Source organism: Kryptolebias marmoratus, linkage group LG2, assembly GCF_001649575.2.
Source record: "Kryptolebias marmoratus isolate JLee-2015 linkage group LG2, ASM164957v2, whole genome shotgun sequence".
Classification (NCBI taxonomy): domain Eukaryota; kingdom Metazoa; phylum Chordata; class Actinopteri; order Cyprinodontiformes; family Rivulidae; genus Kryptolebias; species Kryptolebias marmoratus.
The window spans coordinates 27,041,514-27,064,900 of NC_051431.1; the positions used below are offsets into that span (position 1 = coordinate 27,041,514).

The 23,387-nt window shown below is 39.4% G+C and overlaps 1 long non-coding RNA gene across 2 annotated transcripts in view; it reads left to right on the forward strand.

Moving 5' to 3' along the window:
* Nucleotides 1-595: 595 nt before the first annotated feature.
* LOC119617982 overlaps nt 596-23,387 on the forward strand; it is a 38,488-nt gene continuing 15,696 nt past the window's right edge. The window contains exons 1-3 of one of the 2 annotated variants that reach the window (XR_005234505.1): nt 596-975; nt 12,466-12,645; nt 17,413-17,481. This is a non-coding gene — a long non-coding RNA (uncharacterized LOC119617982). Of the gene's footprint in view, nt 976-11,526; nt 12,646-17,412; nt 17,482-23,387 lie in introns of those variants that run through there. The other variant, XR_005234504.1, reaches the window with a different exon arrangement.

Consider the following 23,387-nt stretch of genomic DNA (forward strand, 5'->3'; position numbering starts at 1 on the left):
ATTAATTTATATTTTTTTGTTTCAGATCTTATGACTTATTTTAGATGAAAGCTTTGAGAAAAACAGGGGTTAGATGATATTTACTGTCTGCTGTGTAGAACATCATCAAGCAGGAAACAGAAAAGTGTTGACTCTTCTTGCAGGAGGATGTGCTAGAACAAGTTTCCCTCACAGCAGGCAGATTGAAACGGGAAATTGCAGGAGGATGTGGGAGCAAAATAAATATGATATGCAGCTCAACTTGAATGGTGGTGAAAATACTGTCAACGTTTTCTCAAGTACAAGTACTTTTTTTTTGTTTTCATAAAAAGAGGTGATGTTATACCCTCTGTTTTTCCAGACAGTACTGACAAAAGCTGGAGAACAGGTGTTTCTTTATACATAAAGACCTAAAATACTTTTGACTTGGTGCATGCATTTACTTTACTTAAAAAAAGTGTGACAATAAAGTATTTATAGATGCTAAATCACACACACACACACACATATATATATATATATATATATATATATATATATATATACAGAAAGGAATAGTTTGTAGTCATAGAAATTAGAGTTGTATTCACAAGACTTTGCACTCACAGTTTTTAGATTCATACTAACATAAAAACAATCCTAACCCACACAATTTCTCAGACTCACGTACATGACAGTTGAGTTTTTTGTACAAGAATTTTATTGACATATAAAGACGAATACAAATTTTAGAATTACGCACATATCTTTTTGTCAGTTATCTCACTCCATAGTTCCCTGGCTTCTTGGATTGAAGACTTCCTGTGAAAGATCCTATGATGATTCTCTCTGTGTTTGCATTTCTCCTCAAATAAATAAGAAGTCAGCTCAGCCTTCCTACTCAGTCAGCCTGCCTGTCCACTCTCTCGCCTCATCAGAAGACAACTTTTACCTTTCCTGGAACTCTGGAATCCTCTCCCCTCCGCCGACATCTTCAAAGAGACATCTACAAAAAAAGTAAGAACAAGAATAACTGCACGAAAACATCCTCTTGTGCTGAAGAGCACTATAGATAGATATATTTCAAAATAGATTAAATATTTATTGAGTTGAATGATTATTTTAAATAGAAGTATATTCCTAAATAAACACTTGAACTCATATCCACACCCACACATGCACATTATACACACACATATACATACATAATAAATAAATAAATTAATTAATTTATATATATATATATATATATATATATATATATATATATATATAATCTAAATGCAGTGTACTGACTAAAATTTAAGACGATAATGATTATTTTATTTTAGTTTTCTGTTATTTGACAGTCCAATGTTCCAATGTTCATTTCAAATATTAAAGCACTGAGTAATATGATTGTAGTATCAGGCTATCTATGGGTAGGAACCTTTGTGTTGTACCGTGTTTGGGAGGGGGACGCTGAATAAATGAGGACCGGCTAAAATGGAGTTGGCTCGCGTGTGCTTCTGTGCAGCCTCAAGAGATTAGTAAATATACCTATCGGAGAACAGAACATGGTGTCAGAAGTATAGACTACTTAGAAGGAGAAAAAAATGAACCAGTTTCAAGTCGCCCCACCAGAAAAGTTCACGTTCAGAGCTGAAGACTGGACGAAATGGATCAAGCGTTTCGAGAGGTTTCGTATCGCGTCTGGTTTGGAGACACAAGCGGACGAAAACCAAGTAAATACGCTGATCTACACCATGGGGGATGAGGCAGAAGATATACTGGTTTCCCTGCATCTAACTCCGCAAGAAGCGAGTGAGTACGAGACTGTTAAAGGACGGCTAGATGCTCACTTCGTAGCCCGCCGGAATGTTATATTTGAGCGGGCGAAATTCAATCAGCGCCAACAGGAGACGGGTGAATCCATTGACGGCTTTCACACCGCGTTACACTGTTTGGCTGAATACTGTGGATACGGGACTTTACATGATGAAATGGTGCGAGACAGATTCGTCGTGGGTCTGAGAGATAAAAGACTGTCAGAACAGCTACAAATGGACGCTGAACTGACGCTAGAGAAGGCGTTAAACAGAGCCCGTCAGAGCGAGCTAGTAAAAAAGCAACAGGAAATGCTTCATGCTAACTTCAAGTCAGACATTGTCGGGGCGCAGTTGGACCGCGTTCACGCGAGCGGGAGCGCGCGCTTCAGACAACCGAGGGCGCCGCACAAACAAATCGGCACAAAAGAAACGCAGGTTAAACAGGCACAGTGCAGAAGATGTGGCGACACGAAAGGACACAGTATGCAGCAATGCCCTGCTAGAGAAGCAGCCTGCAATTATTGTGGGAAAAAGGGACATTTTGCAAGGGTCTGTAGGAATAAGAAAATATGTGAAGTGAATGCTGGACTTGCTACAGGAAGCACAGATACAGACGTTGATATTGCCTTCCTGGGATCTCTCTCTACAGAAGTTAAAGACAATCCATGGATGACAGACATACTGGTGGACAAACATAAGACTGTATTCAAAATAGATACAGGAGCTGATGTTACTGCTGTCCCAGAAACATTGTATTCTCAGTACCAATTTGGCAAATTAGATAAACCAAAGAAAATCTTACAGGGACCGGGAGGCACCGGATTGAAGGTGAAAGGCATGTTTACGGCAACGCTCAGCCACAACAGTGTTTGTACTAAGGAAGACATTTATGTTGTGAAGGATTTATGCGCATCACTGCTGAGTGGACGTGCTGCAATGGCATTAAAATTGGTTGCCAGAGTAAACCACATAAGTTTGGACTCACTTGATGCTGTGAAGCAGGAGTTCCCTAAACTTTTTACAGGACTAGGACTGATGGAGGGCGAGTATAACATTGTTCTGTCACCGGATGCACAGCCTTTCTCCCTGTCAACGCCGAGGCGGATATCCCTCCCCCTACTGCCGAAGGTTAAGGAGGAGCTCAAACGTATGCAGCGGGAAGGAGTCATCTCCAAAGTGGAGGAGCCAACAGACTGGTGTGCACCTATGGTGGTTGTTCCCAAGAGCTCAGGCAAGGTGAGAATATGCATTGATCTCACAGAACTGAATAAATATGTCATGAGAGAAAAACATCCTCTTCCATCAGTAGAGCACACGCTCGGACAGCTAGCAGGAGCAAAAGTGTTCTCCAAACTGGATGCCAATGCTGGATTCTGGCAGATTCCACTGTCAAGGGAGTCTTCCCTGCTCACCACCTTCATTACACCTTTTGGGCGCTATTGCTACAATCGGCTCTGCTTTGGGATTTCATCAGCACCAGAGCACTTCCAGAAGCGCATGACACGGATTCTGGAGGGCCTGGATGGAGTCCTTTGTCAGATGGATGATGTCCTCATCTGGGGGACGACACAGCAGGAGCACGATGAAAGACTGAGAAAGGCACTGTTTCGACTCCAGGAAGCAAACGTAACACTAAACGACAAATGTGAGTTTTCTAAACGCAGAATAAAGTTCTTGGGACAAATTATTGATGCGTCAGGGGTCAGTCCAGACCCGGATAAAGTCAATGCTATAAGAGCCATGGAGGAGCCCAGAAATATAAGTGAGGTGAGACGCTTTCTGGGTATGGTGAACCATCTTGGGAAGTTCCTTCCCCACTTGGCAGAGAAAACCAGACCTTTGAGAGATCTTCTGAAGAAGTCAAACATGTGGTCATGGGGTTCACTGCAGCAACAAGCCTTCAACGCTATTAAAACAGATCTGACAACACCACCAGGTCTAGCATTGTATGATCCGAATGCAGAGACACGTGTGTCCGCAGATGCATCATCGTATGGACTCGGTGCAGTCCTCCTCCAGAAACACACTGATACAGGGTGGAAGCCTGTGGCATATGCATCGCGGTCTCTCAGCGACACGGAGCAGAGGTATGCTCAGATTGAGAAAGAGGCTCTCGCTTCAACATGGGCCTGCGAGAGATTCGCAGAGTTTCTGATCGGGAAGAGTTTCCACATTGAAACCGATCACAAGCCATTAGTCCCGTTGTTGGGGTCGAAGAGTCTAAATGAGCTTCCTCCTCGCATACAGCGATTACGAATGCGACTCATGAGATTTTCCTACAGTATCTCCCATGTGGCTGGCAAAAATATCGCTACAGCTGATGTCTTGTCCAGAGCCCCAATCTTCAGCCAGCCAGGAGGTCCGCAAGAAGAAGAGATCAACTTGTATGTCGACTCAGTCGTTGCATGCTTACCTGCCACGGAACCACGACTGAGGGAAATCCAAAGACATCAAGACGACGACAACATACTCAAACAGCTGAAAACGTTCTGCGTGGAAGGATGGCCAGATAAACACTCTACTGAGAAACGTTTCCAGCCTTATCTGCCATTTTCAGGTGAACTTACTGTTCAAAATGGCCTGCTTCTTTATGGTAGCAGAATAGTGATTCCAGCTTCTCTCAGACAGGACATTCTAGTGAAACTACATGAGGGTCACTTGGGAATAACTAAATGTAGAGAAAGGGCTAAACATTCAGTGTGGTGGCCGGGTCTCAGCAGCGAGCTGATTAAGCTATTGGAGACCTGCGAGACATGTTGTCGGGAGAGAACTAAGCACAAAGAACCACTGCTGCCCACTGAATTTCCACAAAGACCATGGGTCATGGTGGGAGCTGATCTTTTCCAGTTTAAGGACAAACAATATTTGATCGTTGTGGATTATTTCTCCAGATTTTTTGAAGTCGCAAAGCTTACCTCCACAACATCTGAGGGAGTGATTGAACACTGTAAGTCCATCTTTGCACGCCATGGCATACCAGAGCGTTTCCGTTCTGATAATGGGCCACAGTTCGCTTCAGCTTCCTTCAGACGATTTGCACGAGACTGGGGTTTCAGTCGTGAAACGTCCAGTCCAAACTTTCCTCAGAGCAACGGTGAGGCTGAGAGAGCTGTCAGAACTATCAAGACTCTCCTTAAGAAGTCGGGGGATCCGTATCTCGCTCTTATGGCCTACCATTCCGCTCCTTTGGCAAATGGATTCAGTCCGGCTGAGCTTCTCATGGGAAGGAGGATAAGGACGACTGTTCCTGTTACTCAGTCGCAGCTGATGCCAAAGAATATTGATACAGAAAAGCTGAGGACTGCAGAGAATAAATATAGACAGAAGCAAAGACAAAACTACAACCGTAGACACCGGGCCCACAACATGTCACCCCTACATCCAGGTGAGGAGGTGTGGGTGACAGATCTGCAAACCAGAGGAACAGTAGTGTCTGGAGCAGGTTCACCTCGATCCTACATCATCGAGACACCCAGAGGCATGCTGAGAAGGAATAGCTACCACCTCTCACACATTCCTGGAGCAACTGACACATCTGTTGTTCCACCTGAAACTACTGCTGTTCCACACAAGACACTACCTGAAGAAACTAGTCACAATTACACACACACATCTGATCCAGATGAAGACCAGCAGGAGGCTTGCCATCAGACTCCACCACCTGAAAGTCGAGCCTCACTGAGAACCAGGAGACCTCCAGCCTATCTGGATGATTACATTTGTTCATAGGAACTGAGTGAGTTTCCTGCATGGGGCAGAATAATCCCCACACTCAGGTAGAGGATTTGGGTAGTCCACCCCTTCCTCTTAGTAGTTAAAGTTAAATGTTACAGGGATTACTGTTCCGAGATCCATATACACCTGGATTCTAATGGTGAACTGTGACTGGAAAGAGATTTAAGTTTGTGCACTGTTAGTGTAGAATAAATAAATAGTAATAATAAGTTAGAGTTCTAGCACATTCTGCTGTGGAAAAGTACTAGTATGATACTGAGTTAATTTTGGGTATTCCACAGAATGCACCTTTCTGATGTATGATTTAAGTTTATATTCCTACATGTGTTTACATAAAACTATCCAGAAAGGGGGATGTAGTATCAGGCTATCTATGGGTAGGAACCTTTGTGTTGTACCGTGTTTGGGAGGGGGACGCTGAATAAAGGAGGACCGGCTAAAATGGAGTTGGCTCGCGTGTGCTTCTATGCAGCCTCAAGAGATTAGTAAATATACCTATCGGAGAACAGAACAATGATAACATAATTATGTCCGGTGCTTTAGTGTCAGTCAGATTGGAGTGCAATCACAGTGGAGCTTCTTACTGACAATTTAAGTTGAAACTTAACTCATAATGCAGTTCTGGAGCAATTTATAAGTTCAGTTTCTGTTATCATGATGATCTAGCCAAGCTCAAAAAGAGCCTTCTTTGTGATACCAAAACCATGACTATTTCAACAAAAACAGCCAAACCAGAAATCTTGCTTTGTACTTTAACCCCTGTGGTCACTGTTGAAAGATGTGATACACAAGCTCTGAAATTTGAATTTAAACCATGAACCTACCAGGGACTGTAGACAAAAATTAGTTTGTATGGCTAAATCTGGCACATTTACATTAGGTGTTTGTATTGCACTCAAGATTGAATAAAGTAAATTGTTCATCTTGTAATAAAAAATGTAAACATGAAATAAATTTAACTGAAACAACCACGTACATTTCAAAGATACTCCTCGCAATGTCATGAAGACCAGTCAAGAAAATTCATAAAGTATCTGCACAATTATTTTTGCATGTCAGTGGGTAATGCATCCTTTAAATTGAGAGTTTGTAAGCAAAATTTATGAGTGGCTGCCAACTACTACATGCAGGGTTTTTTGTTTGTTTGTTTGTTTGTTTTTGTTTTGTTTTTACCTGTGGAAACCACCAAACGGACTTAAAATATGTTAACATTAGATTGTTCATAGAAGAACTTTTTGGAATAGAGAAGTCCAATAATTTTTATGTATAGGTTCAGATTTAGGCTCAGATTTTGTGAATAAAGTATGCAGATAAAAGTGCTTTGTTCACACTTAGAGCATACTTGCATTTCAATATATCTGGAAAACTACTGAAGAAAACATTTGAAACTGCATCATTTAATCTAGTTCGGGATAACCTTTTTAATGTTTAATTTCATAGTTTGAAATGAGTAGCTTTAAACACAGACTGAAGGCACGGAAAACAATAAACTTGATATGCAAAGAATAAAGCTTTTAAATGTGCTCAACATGACATGTTGCTAAGTTATCATATATAGTATATTCAGTTCTGTTTTTACAGTTTATCTTTGCTTGCCCAAAATTAAAACTAACAAAAAGAAAAAAAAATGCTGAGAAAAATGTTGTGATGGAAACGTTTCATAAACCAAATCCTTTCAATCATGTTACTGAATTCACTGAAAATAAAGTACAGTTTTTCAACGGGGCTGACAGAGAGAGAGAAAAAAGTTTACAGAATACTGGTAGTAAAAATAAAATCAGTTTGAGCAATAGAGGTAGGGAGGTGAAAGCATCAACATGAGTAGAGAAATAGAGTGGGCTTAGGTGTAGAAAGTGGGGTGTGATGGAGAGGAGGGCGGTGGTGGTGGGGGGGTTTAGTGTGAAAGGGGTTAATAGCAAAGTGGAGGCTCAGAGCTGATCGAAATGCAGAGCGCGTCCTCCCAGCCCTGTGCTCAGTGATGAGTTGGAGCTGAGATCTGGCGCCCGCTATAAAGGAGCTCATTGAAAATAATTCAGAGTGACGGCTGTGCAGGAGGAGAAACAGGGGAGGAGGGTGGGTGGGGGGTGGCAGCAGAGGGGAAGGAGGAAAGAAAGTCGGGGGAGGTGGGAGGGGGTGAGAAGGTTGTGTGGCTATGATGGAAGCTAGATGGAAAGTGAAAAGGGTAGAGGGGGAAGAAAGAGGTGGAGATTGAAAGACGAGGGGGAGACGGGCATAGACGCCAGCTGATGCTGTTAGAGGGACCAGAATTATGAAGGAGTCTGGAAAGTAAAATAACAATGAGCATGGAGAAAAAATGGAGCTGAGGGTGTGGACAGATGTATCAAACTACAGTAAAGAAATGAAACAGAACTGAACTCTACACATCCACTCAAGTCAAAAATCAGGAATACAACAACATCTAGTACACCTCACAGTCTTATTTGACCAAATGGCCACTGTAAAGTGTCAAACATATACTTTGATTCTTATACTTTGTAGATGACAAAGTGGAAGTTTCCATGTTTTTAACTCTAGAACTCAAGTGGCTGCTAACTTTCCCAACCAGGCCTTCAACCTAAATGGACACATGTAGATAAGTTTGAATTACATGAGGTGCAAAGTTATGTAAAATCTTTCATCCTCAAAAGAGCTCCGCCTGAGAAAACGGAAGAACATATTATTCACACAGAACCTACAGGACCTACTAAAACATGGCTGGATCATGGCAGATTTGGAAAACCTTCCTCATGGTGCCACTACTTACATAGTACTTACCAAATACAGTAGGCTTTTCTGCTATTTTGCACATCACCAAGACACTCTCCAACACCCTCACTATGCTCTACATGTCAGCAGGACTTTCCCACAAAGACACTACCACATACACCCATGATTTCTCTTCAACCTGGGCCCTGCCCAGACAGAACTCTCTCAGACCATATTAGGATGCAGGACCATATTAGTATCACGTCAGCACTAGGTTGTTTCCATTGTTGCCTTTAGTATGTAATAGAGTAAATAAATGTGAAAAAAAAAAGATTTGTTGTTTATTTCACAAAGATATCTGGAAGTAGTATGGACAGACTTTTTGGTACTAATAAAGAGACTATTAATCTTTGCATTACATTCATGTTTCAAACTAAGTGTTTAACCTTAATTAGTATCACAGGAGCCTTCAACCTTGAGACATTCAGCCTGTTTAAAGGGAACAAACATGCATCTGGGTAGTTTTAGTTTAGTATGGTTGTGTTCACCTCACTGAACATGGGCAGAGGAAACAAAACGAGAGCTCAGAAAGAAGATTATAGATATCCATGTTAAAGGTAAAGGCTACAAGACCATCTCCAAGCAGCTTCATGTTCTACAGCTGACAATATTAAGTATAAGGTTCATAGGACTTGAGCCAACCTTCCAGGACTTGGACACAAGAGAACTATTAAAGTAAATATTGAAGTTTATTCAAATACATTATGAGAGCAGTTCAGCAACTACTTGTAAAGTTTGCGATTCTGGTATTTCTTGTGACAGCTGTGATAGAGCTGCATTTAGTACCACCAATCCAAACACTCAGCTAACGTGGCTAAACAACACATTTTAGAGGAGATTATTAAAAAGAGGAGACAAGTTTTCATGGGACAGCAATAGGACAAAAAAAATTCATAATAGGGACTGAAATTATCACTCTAGATGACAAAGCTATTGCTTTAATAGAGAAAATAGATTTTCATCTGCTTTTGGAGCTGTTAAGAGGCATGGTACATCCTACCCTCCAAACATCCACTTAACCAACACAGCTACCAGAGCTGTCAAAAAAAGTTCACCATCACGTGGCATAGTGTTTTCCTTGTTGATAAGAAAAAATAACTTGAGGAACAATATGAACACAGGTTTTTGTTTTTTTTTTTGCTTTGTAGAGCTATTGAGTATAGCACAAGATGGCTGTCATGATTTCTAGTATTTTTTGAGTTTGTTCTTAGTTTTGGTTTTGGGTTCTTGTTTTTCCTGCTTTCTTGGGTTTTGTTTTTTCCTTTGAGTCTTATTTTATACTTTTGTTTTTTGTTCTCATGTTTTGTCTTTGTATTGTCTCTGCCTCTTGGTTCTGTCCTCATTGTCTTTGTTTATCATTATCCTCTCTTTGCCCTCAGTCTACTCCTGGTTTCTGCCACGCCCATCTCCACCTGTCTGTAATTGTAATCACTCACCTGTGCCCACTTCACATGATTTCCCTGTGCTTTAAAATCTGGTCATTTTCTCCATCTCCCTGCCGGTTCATTTTTGGTGTTAGGTTCACGTCTTGTCTCTGGTCCCTCCTCGTTTTGCCTTGCCATGTCTCGCCTTGCTGCGCCCTTGTCTGCTGCCTGGATTTTTGTTATTGTAGTTTTGCTGCCACATCAGCTTTTGTTTTCTGTTTTGTTATTTAAATATTTTTTTGTTTTTAAGTAGTGAGTCTGCGCCCTGGGTTCCTCTTGCTCTCCACCACTTCTGACAATGACATTGATTTTAATAACTTTAATGCAATTTTAGTATAGTCTGCATGTCTTTGCTGTAAAAAAGTGCAAGTACTGGATGGATACTCTAAATTGACTGACTAATTTTTTTATGATCCCAATCAGTATAGGGGACAGAAAACCTTATCTGGGACATCCCTGGAACCATGTTATTTAGAGTATTAAAAGGTGAAGTATATCAAATAAAATGTCAAAATTTCAAAATGGCAATAGTAAAAAGTCAGGTCCGCTAAAGAAAGGTAAAAAGTTGTTTTAAAATGGTTAAGTCAAAGTCATGTTTTATTCTAGATTGTTGAAGAAGAAGCAGTTTATTATTGGAAAGCTACCATCATGCTATTGTTAAAGATGTTTTTTATGGGGTGACTGATGTGGCAACCTCGTTTCATACAAAACCATAAAAAGAAAATGCACATCTGTTGTCTTCATCTGTTTGACGACAGTGTGAATGGTCAGTTTGTGATGACAAATTTGTGACAAACAATGCTACAACATTTTGAACAAACTGATGTGACAAAACTTGTATAATTTTTTCTTTTTTTTTTTACATCCTTTTTTAGATTATTGTGTCTTAATACAGAAAATATTTCACAAGGAGAAGCCAGATTACAGCATGTAGTGCAATCTGCTGACATTTTAATTCTTTATTTTTTAAATCACTGGTTGGAAAAAGGCATAACCCTTTTGTGTTTTGAGATTTAATATTATTACTTCTATTATTACTTCTACCTATTTTTTGTTTGTTTGTTTGCTGTGCAACATTTTGGTGCACAGCTAAAGTGTTATATTAAATAATTGACATTGATAAGATGCAATTGAAGGTTATTTTAAACTGCAGTTCTGACTGGAGTCACAGACTGTTTTGCATCAACAATGGCCAATTGCATGTAAGAAAAGTAATTGTTTAAGATATTAAGATTTACTTGCAAAATTCAATCTAAAAAGTCCCTTATATGACACACTGACCATCTGCCAAAGACTCTGCTCTGTTTAAAGCTCTAACAAAGCAGTACATTGCTAACGGTGGCTGAAGTTGTCACCTTTCTGTGACTGTTTGACCATTGCTGTCAACAAGCAGAGATGAGAGGGGAAGGTTACAACCCAGCTGTAGGGTGAAAGTTTACATTGTACTGCCAGTGTGTAGACAGACATATCACCACACTACCAAATGACTTGTCTCAGGGAAAAAAAGGCAGAAAAATGGGGGGAGACAGGGTGTTAGCTGGGACGAGTGGGAGGTGTAAGTCATGGCCTCTTCTCAGCAGCCTTACTATATTAATGAGGACCCCTCCAAGACCTCTATTAAACTGTGCAAAGCTCATCTGAAGGAGCAGGCACATCTTTTACGCTAACGCCACTGTGTTAAGCACACAGAGGCCCAGCAGAGAGGCAGGTGGGGGGTTAATGGGGCTTGATGCACTGCAGGGGGGTGAGATGAAGATGGTAAGGGTGGGGTGGGGGGGGGATGAGGGGCATAGATGGTACGTAAGACTTTAGCAACACTCATCTTACCCAACAGTTGTGTGCACACTGAAGTAGAGAAGCAGGAGGAGGAAGCTTGATCCAAAATAAAACCCTGATTCCTAAAGAACTGGGACATTGTGTAAAACATAAATAAAAACAGAATGCAATGGTTTGCAATTCTCATGAATCCGTATTTTACATACAGTGGAACACAGCAAGCATATCAAATGTTTACAGATTTTTTTGGTAAAAAATAAGGTAATTTTGGATCTAATGCCAGCAACACCTCAAAAAGATGTGACAAGGCAACAAATATCCTTAAAAGTAAGTAGTACAAATAAGAAACACCTGGAGGTGCATTTTGCAATGAAATAGGTTAATTGACAATGTTGGTGTAGATTCTCAGTCATCCAAGACATGGAAAATCAAAAAAAAGGTTAAAAACAAAAACAAGTGGACTTCTATTCTGTAGGTGAAGACGCGTCACTTCTCCTCAGAGGCACTTTCTCAATTCAAAAAGCAGAGAGTGTGGAGCTGAGATGTTCTGTAAGCTAGATTCACATGCAGACTGCCCTCACTCTCATAACAATAGAGGCTCGCTAGGGTCCTTATTAGCCTTACTCACAGATGGGCCACTCTGGTCACATGAATGCAGGTGTTGAGGGGAGTGAAACTGACTGGGTATCAGGCCTCATGCTTCATTATAGGTTTTTGAAAGCTGAATCTGAGACGACCTCCTTTGTTTAAACAGAGGGGCGGTGTAGAGCTCAAACTCCACACTCTCTGCTTTTTGAATTTAGAAAGTGAAATGTCTTCAGCTACAGAGTAGCTTGGTCTGGCTGAGCCCTAGGAGTAAAGACTTGACCAGAAACTCGCCAGCAACCCATCACACAGCTCCTCCCCTAGCCAAGGCCTTGCTCTAGGGTGTTCCATTTTCCCTCTTCTGGGCAAAACTTCCTAATGGTTCTGATGTTTGTCTTATGTTCTATTCTCAGATATTCTTTATGGAAACCACAGAATGTGTCATACATTCTCTGTATGAAAGAGGAGAGGGACTATCCAGTCTGTTATCAACGCAAAGGTCAAAACTTTGCCTATCTGATGGTATACGGGGGCATTTGGGCCTATGGTATGGACAGCTTCCACATCTGGAAAGACACCATCAGTGCAGAAAAGTAGGTACAGGTTTTAAAGCAACATATGCTCCCATCCAGATGACATTGTTTTCAGGGAAAGCATTGCATATTTTAGCAAGACATTGCTAAACTGCATTCTGCATCCATTACAACAGCATGGTTTTATAGTAAAAAAGGCAGGTTGCTTAACTGACCTGCCTGCAGTCCAAACCTCTCACCAATTAAAAACATTTGATGCATCATGAAACAAACAAGCAAACAAAATCCAGCCAAGAAGGACCAAAACTGTTGAACAGCTAGAATCCTACATCAGACAAGAATAGGACATTTCCCTCTGAAATCTCCAGTAGTTGCTCTCCTTAGTACCTAGACATTTAAAAACTGTTGTTAAAAGAAGGGGGGATGTTTCACAGTGGGAAACATGGCCCATTCCTATCTTTTTTTGAGATGTGTTACTGTCCAAAAAAAAGGTAGAATTTCTTTTATGTTGTTGATGATAAACTAGTTAGAAATGTTCCTTAAAACCTTCCTCAAAGAAATAACTCAAATCTAACATTTGCAATACTATATTATCAGACAAACATACAGAGAGTCATGCTTTGTGATGTCAGGTTTTTGAAGAAGATTATCAGTCAGTTTCATTGCATGTTATCGTTATTTTTTGTCTTCTTTTTAGCAAAATCATAGAATTCATAAACACACACACCACAAATTACCTGACTCTTCTGGTTTTGCTATCTTTTATGTTTTATTTGAGAATTTAGCAGATAAGGAGCCCCTCTCAGCACACTCAAAAGCACATCATCATAACAGTTGTAAAGGTGAAAAAGGCTGAATTAAAATTGAGATGGGTATTTACTTTAAATATTTGCCAGAATAAATCTGGGGTATTACATAAAAAAATCAGTCTTTTGCAATCTATCGATTTTGGCTTTTTAGCTTTCTGGGTGAATTCATCTAAAATGGGGCACATGTTGATTGATGATTTTAAAATAATTTTACATGGCACTGTAATAAATCCATTGATACTTTTGCAAAATGTCCTGCCTCTTTTTAGTAATTATGTGTTTAAAAATATAAAGAGGGTACAGTGGAGCAGTGGTTAGCACTGTCACTTCACAGAAAGAATGTCTGTGTGGAGTTCGTATGTTCTCCCAACACATGCAAGGGTTTTCTCCAGGTACTCTATTTCCTTCCACAGACCAAAACATAATGTTAGAAACTAAAAATTATCCCTAGGTGTGAGTGAAAGCAAGAAACAGTTGTCTGTCTTGTTTGTCTCTATGTGTCCCTGTGACTGACTGGAGACCTGTCACACACAGTCCTGTGATCTCACCAGATCAACTTGTATGATGTGAATGACATACTAGCCGTAAAGGGGAGTTTGTGTGTTTATTGTGACACTATGATCTTAATGGGGCTAGTAATACAAGGTATGTTCACAAATTTGTGTTCACTAGGATTTAAAGTCTTTAGCTCTTCTGATAAATTAGTCATATTTTTGTTGCTAAATTGTGAATGTGTAACACCATGCAGAACTCATGAAAGAGCATGTTCATAAATCTGTGTACAATAATTCTTATAGTGTTAAATAAAAAACCCATCTACTCTTTCTCACTGAGCACATACAGCAACCATACATATAGTTGAGCCCTGTCTCATTGCTTGGGCCACATTCTAAACAATACTATGTCTATGATGAGATATCGAGCTGCAGCTTCACACTGCACTCTCATTTATGAGAGACCATCTACAAGTTCTCTGCCTCATTTCTTTGTATTTCACCTCAACACTGAGATCCAAGTGGAAGTCATACTATGTGGGGAAGAAGTTAAGATAATAAGGGAGGGTTACACATGGAGTTAAAAATGCTTGTAAGTTGGAAAACAAATCTAAATTTTGTAGAAATTACATTATTTCCAGAATGATTCTGATGAATGAAATCAAGCAAGCTTTAATCTGACAAACATCTAATAAGCAGCTTTTGGAAAAAGATGAAGGAAAAGAAGAGGGTTGAGGTGGGGGCATTTGCATCTGAATCCCAATACTATCTCCAAGTTAAATCAAATCACAACAGCAGGCTTTTTTCATGAGCCAATCAATTTAGGGCTGTTGAAAATCTAGCAGCAGACATTGACAGAGTCATTTTCTGGCATATTAATGTTTACATCCAATCAGCAGGATGTGGGGGCGGCCTAATTAACTCAATCAGCTGGAGAAATGCACCAGTAAATGAGAGCCCCACCTGGGGACCAAACACAATTGATCACTTCAACCAACTCTCCACTCAATTGTTTCTTGACAGCACTTCAAAGCACCTGAATTAGTAAGGGGGCATATGGTGTTTTAAAAAACCTTTTGTATTTCTGTTTTCATTTTCATAACCGTGTTAGATCCTGTTTGTGGTGTTCATGGCAAGGATCTCAAGGTGCAGTCGTAGACAGTAGGGTGTCTTTTATGGCAACCTCAGAGTCTTGTCTTTTGCTTTTTGCAGATAATGTGGTTTATGTGCTGATGTAGATGCAGTTTAAAGCCACATTCTCCAGTTTTAAATTGAGAAAGTTCCTTGAATGTGAAGTAAAACATTTTCAAACTTGTGTGTATGTGTGTGTGTAAGAGAAAGAGAACAGAGCAAGAGATGGTCCTATAGATCGATGAATCAAGAATTCCTCTCCAATGAAAGCATTGCTCCAGTCCTTCATGGTGAAGATGGAGCTGAGCCGAAAGGCAAAGCTCTGGATTTACTGGTTTATCTAACCAACCCTCATCTTGAGGTGTAGATCATGACCAGAAGCACAAGATTCTGGATACAAGCATTTGAAATGAACTTCCTTGATAGGGTGGCTGAGCTTATCCTTGGAGAAAAGGTGATGAGTGCCATCATCTGAGGCAAACTTGGAGTAGAGCCACTGCTCGTCTGCATCAAAAGGAGTCAGCTAAGGTGGTTTCGACACCTGATCTGATTAGGATGCCTCCTGGATGCTTCCTTGTTCTGAAGGAAAAACTGCAGAATGAGGACCCAAAACTTGCTGGAGACATTATAAATCCTCTCTAGACCTTGGAACATCTTGGGATTCCCTAGGGGGGAGCTGTAGGGTGTTGCTGGGGAGAGGGAGGTCTGAGTTTTTCTTCTAGACCTGTTGCCTCCCCAACCCAACCTCGGCTAAGCATAAAACGATAGATGGTTGGACGTTTGAACTAGAAGCTGCTAGCTTCATAATCTGAGTTTGTGAATGTAAGAAACAGTTGGCAAATGGAGGCAGCAGTAAGCATCGCAATAATCTTTTCTGTTCTAATTACAACTGGAGGAGCACAAATGGTAAAACAGAATGCATTTTTCATTTTGGAGAAAGGATTTCCTTCTCTGGCATGAAATTGATCAAGAATCGATTTGGGATGGGATGTGAAAGTGGGATATGGATGATTGCAGAGTATCAGTGAGTTACAACCAAGTATGTATTTTCACCATGAGCTCCCCTATTAGCTTGTAACAGAACCAGACACTACAGTGTGTGTGTGTGTGTATGCGTGGGGGGGGGTGGGGGTGGGGGGTGTATACAAGGCAGGGAGGGAGAGAGGACTTGTAATATCAGACCAAGACAAGAAAAAAGCCTAAACCCAAACACCATAGTAAAAAAACCCTCCTCTTCTCTTCTACATTCTCACCACACACCACCCGTCTGAGTCTGTCCCTGCCCATCTCTCTCTGTCCTGCTCCCTTGCTTCTTCTCCTTTTTTTATAAACTACCTTTGCTTCCTTTCCTTACTACCCTCCCTGCGTATGAAAAATCAGCAAATAAAAAGTTACATTAACCCCACAATGACCTTTCCCACGTAATACACTGCAGCCTGATGGGCCACACCAAGAGCTTCATTGAAAAGCTGTCATTCTCTGCTATCCCAAGCACTGCCTGGGGAACATTCACCGGATAATTAATATATTAAATGCATGAAAAATAGTTACACAGGGGCCCCTTTGTCAGCTCCTCCACCGCATGGGGAAAGAGGGATACAGCCTGTGAACCATCAATATACAAGCATCCTACTTCAATGGGCCATCATAAAAACTGCTCATAATTTTATGGCTTCATTCACGGCCTCTGCTGTAAAGGAAGGCCATATTTCCTCGTAATTCACTGAAGCTCGCTTTGGCTTTTTTATGATTTGGCGGTTTTAAGCTGCCACTGCCGCCGCAATTATGAAGGTGCTCCTGGCCTCAGTATGAAGGACAGGCGGGGGTCAGCAGTGAGCAGAGACGTGACAGATGAAACAGACACACACACACACACACACACACACACACACAGCACCTTTGGTTCTTGGTGATGATTGTGAGCACTTGTTAGGCCTGTTGCTGAAACTATTAAGACCTGATGATGTAGATCAGCAGGTTTGAGCTCCTGCTGTGATTCTCTTTTAGGTTGAGATAAGATTCAAACTGCTAGATAATTATACTGACACAAAGTAAATGCTTAAAAAGGTTTTAGTTTGTTTTGTGTTTTCTAAATGTAAGTGTCTGTTGTTTGTCTATGTTATCTTATAGACCTGTTACTTCTGTCATATTGATTGGCAGCAAGTAGACTCACCAGTGCTGACTCAAGAACTGACACAAAGGGGGAAAGTTCAAAGTGTTTATTGACAATATTTACAAGGTGGTGTAATGATTGGAGCAGGGGATCTAGAGTCATCACCACTGAAGAGAGAGATAATTATTAATATTTGGACTTGAAAGATTTAATTCAATTCAAGTCCAAAGAATAATACTTTAGTCCTGGAATGCCTTTCTGACTTGTGTTTCTTTTCCAGGAGATGAAGTGGAGATCCAGGAGTCTGTGGAGGCGAAGCGAGAGGCAACAGTGAAGATTGGACAGGCAAGTAAGTGACTGGTTATTATTTTATTTCTTGCAGGAGCAGATCAGCATGATGGAAAGGTGATAACTTTTCTTCAACTTGCCACATATTAAGCTCTCGTTAACCCTCTGGAGTCGACTGACATGACGGCGTGTCCAAGTCACATGACCTATTTAAATTGCTCTAGTGGGAAAGATCAGGTTGATTTGGGTCAAAAGTCTAGATGTGACGGATTGTGACCTCTGTGGCTGTGGATTTTGCCTAACTAACCACTACAGGGCTTCTGTCAGAAAGCACACTGGTCATCAGTGGGGTTTGAAGATTTACTGATGAACAATGTATTAATTACAGAACAGAGCAGTTTACTAAAACTAAATAACATCATAAGAAGTGATGAGTAACATCCACACATTCATATTCCGACTGTTTACACTACTCACATCGTCAGTGACTGCTGCATCGCTCTAAACAGATCGGGTGAAGAACGCGAAGAAGGAAGAGGAAACTGCTCAAGATGTCTTCAAAATAAAAGCATGAATAAGAAACATTGACTGCTTGAAGAATTATTAACACTAGACTTCAAGCTTTACACCACTTTTTAAAAAGGAAAACCAGAGTTATGGTAAATAATTCACAACCCTTTTTTTTCTGAAAATCAGAAAAAAAACATGATCCGCTTCTGCAATTGATATTTCATGTTCAAAACACAGCGTCGTTCCCATCAACCCTATGTGTTCCGATGACAATCTTATCACTCTTCACTCTCTTGATCTTGCAAACAACAAACTCATTCTTTATCTTTCCAACCCTGTCGTAAATGAACCATCTACATCTGACCTTCATGACATTCCAGTATTAAACGCTCTCTACGAAGTTTGTTTGGCACTTAAATTGGTCAACATTCTAATGAATGTTTCATACACAACAACGCCAGCTCAGTTCAGTTTAGTTCAGTCTAGTGGTAGAGTGTCCACCCTGAAACTGGGAGGTTGTGGGTTCAATGCCTGGCCAGGTCACACCAAAGACTGTAAAAATTAGACCCATTGCCACCCTGCTTGACACTCAGCATTAAGGGTTGGAATTGGGGGGTTAGATCACCAAATGATTCCTGAGCAAGGCACCGCTACTGCTCACTGCTCTCATTGGGTCAAATGTGGAGAACAAATTTCACACACTCAGGTGTGTGACAATCAGTGGATCTTTCTTTCTTTGTGGTAAACACAGGGGGGTAATGATGGTTCATACCCTTGACCTTCATTCTGCCAGACACGGAAGTGTCAAGGCAACCTTTGATGCCTTAAAACAGACCGCCTACTGACCTGGAATGCCTAAAGATGTCACTGATTACATTCAAGAATGTCCAAAACAATATCTTTGTTGGTTTCATTGGGTGACAAAGAGCAGCCATGCCACTTCTTTTAGATTTCAATGCGGAAAACCAAGTGCTTTGTCTTTGTTGAAGCAAAAGAAGGAAGTGCACAGAATGATGTATTGTATCGTCACCTTCTTAAAATAATTGCCTAAGTCATTTTTTTTTTCAAAAATTATTTTTTTTGCCTAAATCATCTCAACAATCAACAAATGGTTCAGTTTTTTGTGTTTCCTGAAAAATTGCAAAAAATGACAGGCAATTATTTTAAGAAGGTGACGGTATGTTTCTTCTGGCATGCAAAGAGAACCCAAGATCATGTGTGCATTCAGACTTATAGCTTGTCACAGCTATAAGTCCTGTCTGAGATGATATAAATAATAATGGCAAATTAAACTTAAGGGTAATCAAATAAAGTACTTCAAATTTACTAATTCTCTCACCCTTTAGTATAAGCAAATTACAAAATAAAACATTCACAGCTGGTGTCAAATTATAATTGTCAGAGTACTCCTAGTCAGCAAAATTCTATTATTTTTAGGAAAATTTACACAAGGCATATAAAAATTCAAATGAAATTAAAAGGTTAAACATTTTACTTCTAACACATTAAAAATGTAAAAGTCCTGGTGTTTTAAATTAAAATTCAGAGCATAACTTGACAATAAAAATTTATTTTTTTTAATCTCTTTCTGCCTCAGGATGAGACTGTGTGTATTTGTTGTCCAAAACAGGAGATAATGGAAGTGTGTTAATATCACCAGTCCTCTGGTTGTTATGACAACGAAAGTCCCAGTGTGTTTTTTTGTAGACAAAAGTTCAAGTTCCTTTTGTTCACAGTGAAATAATGTTTTGTTGATGTTAGGTTTTTACTCCAGACGTGATTATTGAGTTCGGCTACATCACAATTATTTCAGTTTAATTTTTCTATTTTTCTTGTTGGTGGAGGGCATCTTAACAATTCATAAATAGAGCTAAATGTAATTGTGATAAAAATTTATATATATATATATATATATATATATATAGTAGATATTTTTGGAATCACATTCTTTAATTACTTCTCACTCTTTGAATATACAGTATATGTATATATAAATATTTCCTTTATCTGTTAACCCCAACTAAAGGAGCTTCTTCTTACCATATTTTTATTTGGTTGACTGAATGTGTTTTAGTATGTACTTATGGTGAATAAAACAAACAAAAAAATGGAAGTGAGTGTCCTTCTTTGATGATTAGTTCAATGTCGGCAAAACATTTTAAACTAATTAGCATGATATAATATTTGTTGTAAATCCACAGGGTTCAGAACTTCTTTGTTTAAGTTTGATTTATATTTTTTGCTTTTCAGTCAGTGATTATAGTTAAGCGAAGTGACTCATTTACTGACTTTGCAAACCACCAGATGTGGATACATTAGAAAAACACAAATAAGCAAAACTGTATTTTTTCTTACTGTTACTGAGATGTACTGGCTTAACTTTAAGGTAATATAATTGTAAAGCTACACAGCATGTAAAAAAAAAAGTACAATTAACATCAGCTCTGACACGAGCCCACATCTTCGACCTCAGTGCTCAGCAGAGTTGAGACCCCAGAGCAATGGAACCTGAAAACTTAAACCTCTGCATCCCTGTCTGGTTTTAGACACCTTCCATTGCTATACTAAGGTGAAGTCATACTTCCCAGAAACACAAGTAATTTTACTGTACTTGTACTGACAGGGAGGCATATTAATGTAACAGTACAAATACTTGTACTAAATGGTTAAAAACAGCTTGATAAGAATTAATGCAAATAATATTTTGCACATTAAAGTTCCCTTAATGAGTTTATTGTCATATATGATGTACATCTGTGCATTAGTGTTGTCTAGTGAAGGTTGTAGGCTTGTTCAAACAATGCAGAGTGCCACAATATCTCGCTACGCCTAATAATTTTCATTTTGTTTTTTTTCACTAGAAATACTTGTCTAATACATTGCATTATTGTACATTATTATACTCTACATTCTACATCGCATTGGTCATGTAATACATCGATATTAGTAACATATTGTCTTGAATATTACACATTAGTATATCAAGCTATTTTATCTCTTTTTTTTGTAAAATATGGGAAATAATATTGAACTAGTGTATGGGCTAGACAAAAACTCAGCTATGCATGTCTAAATACCGAAGTGCACACAGTATTGTATTAGGCCTAAATATTTCCAGAATTATTGGGAGGGGGGGCTTGAATATTTGAAAAAAAAAAAATTGAATAATTACTGACAAATTCCAAAAAGTGTTTTTGCCTAAAAATCCATCACTAATGCGAACATGCATTTTGCATGTGGGACATTTAATTATTGTTTTGGATAAACAAAAAAATATATTGCATTTCATTCCTAAAACCTTGAGTTAATCATGTATGAAGACTGAAGACACGCCACATTTCTCAGTTTGGTTTTTGTGTGATTAGACAGCAGTGTCCTATTTACATGGGAAATTAACTTGAGACCATGCAATGGCTATTATCCTCCTACAGACACTTGAACAAACACCCACATACCGTAGTGCACAGGCCATCAGGCACACATGCACATAGACAAATACAAATAGAAGCATTATGTTTGCTGGCATGGAGTACAAACACAAAGAGTATGCTTGTGCACGGAGCACATGTTTGCACACTCTTATTGGGAATTGACTGACAGATGCACCATCATGTTATATAAACATTATATATGCATACTTCCTGGCATGTGTTCCTGCATCAATAAACGAGTACATTTTATTGAATTATGACTGATTATGACAGCTGTGTTTCTTTAGTAAAAGAAAAAAACAACTAATTTTAGATACTTATGTGATCTTATATCAACACAAACATAAACTCAAAAGTCAATAGTGTAATATTTAAGACTTTACAAATCTCTTTGTGATGATGACTGGGTTAATGGCTCAGAATGCTTATTTTTACAGATAAGTATATATCCTTTCCTTTATTCCTTGACAATACTCCCAATTATTAAATTTCACTCTTGTCAAAAGGATGATGTAAACAGAGAGGGTTGTCATTTCAGTTATGAAACCCTGAAGGAAAAAGACAAGATCTTAAAGAAAACCCTTTTAATTTCATGATACTTCTATCACATTACATTGTTTTACTACTATCATTTTTTAATGTGACATAACTTGTACCAAGGTACAAATCCGTACCAATATACTAAGAGTTTTCCCTTCAAACAGGCAAATAACTAGAATGCACAGTGAAGTTAACATCCACATACTGTATTTTACAAAACTATGCTCACTGAAAAGTACAAAATAACACCTGTTAAAAAAAGGGAAAATAAATTTAGCGCAGTGGCAGACATACAGTATGTCTGTCCAATACTACTTCTTTGTCTTTCTGCTGCTTCCTTGTCAGCGGTCACCACAGCAGATTATCTGTCTCCAAGTCATTGTCAACCCAGGCCCTAATCGATCCAGGAGGCAATTATACTATCTGGTACGTAAATTGTAGATCCGTAAGTTTATTCTGGCACAAGTGGATGTCCTTTCTGACACAACCCTTACCATTTAGTTGGGTTGGGGACCAGCACCAGATGTACACAGAAAGTGCCTTTATAATGGCTGGTTTATATTTATCCAAGAGTTGCGCAGAAATTTTAAGTTAGCAATTTTTTCTTCCTTTACAAATAACTAAATGCAGAACAATGTTTCTCGAGTCTGTATTATTGTTTATCTTAAAAATGATCTTTGACAAAAGCAATGCAATAAAAATATCATACAATCAATACTTTAGAGACAAATTTTTCCAAACAACATTTTTAGGGTATCCCTTACTGTATTTCAAAAAGACAGCCTTTTGTGTGCACTGAAAATAAACCATGTGCAAATGATAACAACCCCACAACCCCAATGCCATTAGCAATTTTACTTTATAGTTAAAATTTAGAGTAAAAATCCAGTAAACCTTTACCTGCACCAACTACTGCAAAGGTTAATGTGTACATGTCATGCCCACATCCATACCTTTGCAGGTACAGACTGTGAAGCCAGTGAAGATGCAGAGGGGCGTCACACCCTAAAGCTGACAGACTGCTCCAACACAAAGCTCAAAGCTTCTGACAGTTTATCAGGTTTCGCTGCAGCAGGATAAGGGTGTTGTAGATTTTTTCCTGCTGTTTGAAAGTATCACCTTTCCCCAACAGCAACTACAAGGCAGTGAAGTTGATCAGCCCTAGTGGTTGTTTGGGTATCATTATAAAGCGCTAGAGTGCAGTGGTAGTTCCCAAGACAGTACCAGCTGTGACTGGTTGGTGTAGCCTTGAACAATGACTCTGTCTGTCTTTGAAAACTGTATGCAAAACTTCCACCCCTTCCTCTTCCCTTTTTTCAGGTATAAAAGATCGACTGGACCAGCCCAGATGGGCTTGGTTTGATTCTGGTGGGTTCCTGAAGAAACTTTTTGAGGGAGAGGTATGATGCCCCTTTGCATCTTCACTGTCACTGCAATGTTACTGCAATAGTTTAACTTTGCTTGACTGGCTTCGCTAGCTGTATCT